Genomic DNA, 6,110 nt, shown 5'->3' with positions numbered 1-6,110 from the left:
TATAAATCATGAACATTATAGTTATAATTCTGAAAATATAATTGTAAATCGGAATATTTATAAAAACAAATCCTGAATATATAAACACAAATCTGAATATGTATTCTCTACATATAAATGTAATTATATCTTTATTATCCAGCATGCCAATAGACAGAAGTTAATTGATTTATTTTTATTTTTAATGAAAACTGAATGCCTGTACATCCTATATGTATCAGTGAAGATACTGTATTATATTAATTATTGTAAGTGCATATCACTCATCTAAACCAAAAGGAGTATTTTCGCTCTACTTGCCAAAAGTGTTAATACCTAGCTTTCTAGACAATTCAACATGGCTGAGAGGGCTTACTCTGTTTGCAAGTACTGGTTTTATTGAGACAATTGCAGCAGCATGTGATAGACAGCAATCATTACAATAATTAATATAGTACAATAGCTCCATTGACACATGTACACACATGTACATGTTTGCATCAGATTTGCATTTATATATTCAAGATTTATACATATGCATTCCGATTTAGAATTATATAGTAAGAAATGTAACTATACATTCACAATTTACATTTATATATTCAAACTTATAACTATATTGCCGAATTTACTTCTATTTATTAAGACTTTAAAATATATATTCTGATTTACTTCTATACATATAGTCATGATTTATACACACACACACACAGACACACACACATATATATATATATATATATATACATATATACATATATATATATTCAGTTTTGTATCTATATATTGCAATTTACAATTATATATCCAGACTTATAACTATATTCAGATTGACTTCTATGCATTCTGATTTCCTTCTATATATTAAGATTTTTATATTTGTGACCCTGGAGCACAATACTCCAATAGTAATAGTATGGGTCACCATACTTGGCCACATGTCACGTCACTTTCACTTTTCACTTTCAGATATATTTGTAGCAATAGCCAACAATACATTGTATGGGTCAAAATTATCAATATTTATTTTATGCCAAAAATCATTAGGATATTAAGTAAAGATCATGTTCCATGAAGTTATTTTGTAAATGTCCTACTGTAAATATAGCAACACTTTGCTAAAAGCATTGCTAAGAAATTCATTTGGACAACTTTAAAGGCGATTTTCTCAGTATTGTGATTTTTTGGCACCCTCAGATTCCAGATTTTCAAATAGTTGTATCTCAGCCAAATATTGTCATATCCTAACATTTATTACAGCTTATTTATTCAGCTTTTAGATGATGTATAAATCTCAATTTCAAAAAAAATTGACCCTTATGGCTGGTTTTGTGGTCCAGGGTCACATTTATATTCTGATTTGCATTTAAATATTCAGATTTATATTTATATATTCAGACTTTATATAAGTATTCCCTGTTTGGCACTTCATATATTTCATATACATATTTATTGTAGTATAACAAAGTTAAGTTTGACATTTTAGGATTATCACAAGCTATTCATTGTTCGAGGCATTTTTACTTGCACATATGTTCATGAGAGACACAGAAACATCCTTTTTGTAGAAAGACTTTCCAAAGGCTTGTCTGAAGCGAAGCCAAAAATGAATAAATTCATACATTCAGATCAGCATATCTTGTGATGGAGAGAATATAGGGCTGAGCTTTACTGGAATGTGACAGACAGCACTCTGGATATGTGCCTGATGGAAACAGATGTGAAACTTAGCACCGTTCAGATGGAAAATGATTGATTAGCTGTCTGTGTACCATAACACAGAGGAAACACCTAATCGTTTTGCTGCCGTTAAGGGTCTTTATCTCAAATTCAGTGATATAGCCACAGGGTATACGCTCGCAATGAGCCACCTGAAAAAGAATAGGAGAGGAAGCGGCAGCTGACGTGTTACATAACGAGAATGCCGCCACGTTAGAGACGTGCAGCGTTTAGTGTCTGCACAGGCTGCTAGACAGCGTACCGCTTGGCAAATCTCCTCACCTTCTGCTTATGTATATTGGCAGGCTTATTTTTAAACTAAAGTTTGAGGACATCTGTGCTAAAAGCAGTGTGCTTATCAGCATTACCTAGCTATTCAATACATCTGATTTGAGTTCGGTACTTGAGATGAGAACAGTAAGCTTGAGCGCAAGGTCACGAAGGCCCCAAAGCGTTCTCTAAGTCATCTCCGTCGTCCTTCCTAAGAAAGTCAACGTGAACCTTTGTAAGAAACCAAAGGGCAAGATGATTAAATGTCCACCTTCAGCCACACAGACTGGAAATACAAGAGGGAATATACAGCAAGGTCACGACAGTCTCCACAGTGCAGGCCAGCGACATGTTTGTTTGTTTGTTTGTTTGTCCAAGTCATTTCCCTCCCACTATTTTCATGAGGGAACTAGTGAAAGGTAGAAGAGAAGAGATGTGCCAGGGAAGGGTAAACGGAAACATCACAACGAAATAGAGATATAAGAATTTAACAACTGTGATGTAAATGCAGTTGTCTAAAGGTTTTTGAGTGGTTAAAGAGGCACTTGCAATGAAAGTGTATATGGGCCACTTCATAAACGTTAAAATACTCACTGTTGCAATATATTAGTCACAAGTAAACAATATCCATGTTAACATAAATTCAGAGGTGAGAAATTATAGGTTATTTTAATATGTTACTGACACACTATTATAGGTTTTAATCATATTTGAATCAGTTTTTATTTTTATATCTTCCTTTTGCATTTTCATTTTAGTTTAAGTTTAAAATGTAAAACAAAATTGAAACTAAAATTAGAGCCTTTAAAAAACGTATATTATTTGAAATGAAATAAACATTATTGAAAAAGCGTGGCATCGAGTTAAAATAAATTAAAATGAATCATGTTGCAGTCATTTTAATGATAATTTTTCAATATTTTATTTCAGTTAACGTTTATTTTATTTCAAATAACAAACGTTTTTAAAGGGTCTACTTTTAGTTTCAATTTAGTTTTAATTTTAGTTAACTATAATAACCCTGGATTTTAGTATGTTCATTATATTCAACTTGACAACATTGTCATCATTACAACACAATGCCATTAACCCTAAAATACCTGTAAAAAATGTATGTATATATATATATATATATATATATATATATATATACACACTGCCAGTGCCACTCTGTGAACCAAGGAGAGACATTTATGTATGTATTTAGTTAATTAATTAATTAGTTAGTTATTCTGATTTATTTATTTGTGGTAATCAACATTTTTTGAAATATTACTTTTTAAAAAAGACTAGCGACATGTTTGTTTGTTTGTGTTTGTTTGTTTGTCGAAGTCGACTCCCTCTCTCGATCTTCGTGAAGGGACGAGTGAAAGGTAGAATAGAGGAGATGCGACGGGGACGAGTAAAGGGAAACATCAGCACGTCTGGGCATAATCAGTTACTATGACACTCCGGAGGATCAAAAGCAATGAGCTGCTGACTGTTTAATAAACTGGGAGCTTACGCTGCAGTATGCTCTTAACTATGATTCATTACTGTCACTAGATCCTGTATGAAAATAAAAGAGGTGCCTGAGGAGTCTGCTCAATTCCAGCCGCGCTAAATTGCCGTAAATTGCCTCCGCATTGCATGTCAAGACTTTGTATGGAGTTCACTTTCACACTTTTTTAAAGATCCAATTAAAAATACATGAAAAGAAGAACTTTAGAAATCCTCACAAGTAGCTAAAGGGGTTTAAAGTTTATGTATTGGAAGTATAGGCTGATATTTTATTCATTCGAGGCCTTCGTTTAATTACAAAGGTGGAATTTTTATGTTAAATAACCAAGATGATAATTCAGATACAGATGCCAGTCATATTACTGAAGTCAATATGCAAATTAAACCTTCATGCTCAGTTTGCAATTAGTATTCAGAATCAAATTACTGTATATGGATGACTGTACATCTAATTGTGAAAAATACTGATTAATGAGTGTAGAAAAACAGCTACAATATTGAGAAATTGTGGATTCCCTTGAGATTGAGAAACGGCTTTGATTGTGATATATTATGCATTTTAATTCTTCTATAATAAAATGCATCACTCTGTTTGCTGGTAATACTGCAAAAGCAGAGAAGCAAGAAGAGAAAGTTCACCTTTAGAAGAAGCGTGTGTGTTTGCTAGAGACTTTAGTGTGCCCTTGCCCTACCTGGGTCATGAGAGAAAGGGATTCTGGGAGTGTGAAAGAAATCTGAAGTGAATGCCCTAAAACAGTTCCCACACAATAAAGACTTCACACTCCTCTAGCATAACATGATCTATAATTTATCGTGCTGCATTCATTATCATTCCCATGACTCTTCGCTTGAGGAGCTGGACAGTACACGGGAAGGCTGCTGTCATAAGCAGTTATGAAAAATGTATGTTTTTAAAACGTTAATTACTCTGAAAAGCCTGTTGAAGTTGCACTTTTGATGTATATTTTAAATGCACAAACTTAAGATTTTTCACTGTGCAAAACAGCTCGAGGCGCATCCAGACTGACATTCGCATCTGGAGACGCCAATCTTCTGAAGATGAGATCGCCAACAAGTGAATTCAACGAAACGAATGCTGATCTGAAAATTTAATAAGCTTACTGTGATGTAAATGCAGTTGTCTAAAGGCTTTTAAGTGAATAGGGCCAATTCATATATGATGCAGTCATGTTAAGTTCACATACTTGTTTCTCAAAAAAAACAAAAAAAACAAACAACACTATACAGCCGGCTAATATTTATTTTGAAATGTGCATTCTGAGTCGGAATGTCTGTTTTTGTTTTGGTCTGCATGATTCCGCCCACTGCCAATTTACCCAATAGAATTTTGACACTCGGGTTGCTATTTGGCAGAAAACAGCTGTAGATAACTTGACTACTTAAATTTGTAAGGGAATTAACTTGATTGGATCAATCTTTAATCACTCCTCTGAGTAGATGACGACACGACTGGCAGGAAGTCGACCCAGAATATTGGAGTCATGTGCTTGGATGATTAGCAAACCTCCTGATGGCTGATAGGAGCATAGCAGTGTCCGTTCATGTACTAGAAATCCCTACACAGCATATTGCAGCAATGGAAACCAGCAGGGTCAGTGTTTGCAGATTCTACCCGATTCTACACTAAAAAAAGATGGTTCTTTACAGGTTCTTTGCTATACTATTTCTTTTCTATCTACTTTTTATTCTGTTTATTTATTATAAAAAATAAATAAATAACCTTGCTATGTGAACTGTGTTAGACTAACCGGGATTTGTCACAACAAATATATTAATTGTGAAGATATTTCACTGGAACACCAAAATGTGACTCTGCCTGTGAAAACCCAGCTAAAGTCTTTTTTTGTGTATGTGTGTGTGTGTGAGATTTACTGTTTTACATAAAATCATCCTTAATAATGTAAAGAACATTCTGTGAAAATGTAACCTTGATGTCTTTAATATTGACTGAGTAAGGCCATGTCAAAGATTGAAATCATATTGTGATGCTTGTTATCTCATAATTAGATTTTGAGACTTTATCCTGAATTTCACAGACAGGGTCACAAAAACACATAATGATGGGTTTACATGCATCATAGAGGATTGTGAAAATACAGTATTTCACTAGAACTTGGTCTTCATTAAACTATTTTCTGTTTCTGTTTTTGTTTTACCTCGGTATTTATTTATGTTCAATGTCAATTGTAATTTATTAATGTATTCTGCTAATAACAGTTGTTAAAATCACTGTAAATTGTAGCAAAAATGTAGTCATTTTTGCTACAATTTCACATGTCATTAAATAAAATAAAAATACCTAATTGACACAACATGCTGTTGTTGTTGTTTTTATGAAAACCTTAATAGAAGCTATGAGATATTATAAGACCAGGCAGATAGAGGGGTAAAAAAAACAATAGTAATAAATAATTTATTCAAATAATATGCACCAAGAGCTTGTAACACTCCAAAGAGAAAGGAAAACTTGAAATCGCATCATATGACCCCTTTAATAGAAGCTATAAGATATTATAAGACCAGGTAGATAGAGGGGTAAAAAAACAATAGTAATAAATAATTTATTCAAATAATATTAATAAAACTAATATTAATGATATAAATATACTAATATTAATTAA

Source organism: Sinocyclocheilus anshuiensis, unplaced genomic scaffold (genome assembly GCF_001515605.1).
Source record: "Sinocyclocheilus anshuiensis isolate Anshui unplaced genomic scaffold, SAMN03320099.WGS_v1.1 scaffold58, whole genome shotgun sequence".
Classification (NCBI taxonomy): Eukaryota; Metazoa; Chordata; class Actinopteri; order Cypriniformes; family Cyprinidae; genus Sinocyclocheilus; species Sinocyclocheilus anshuiensis.
This window is presented reverse-complemented; position numbering follows the sequence as displayed.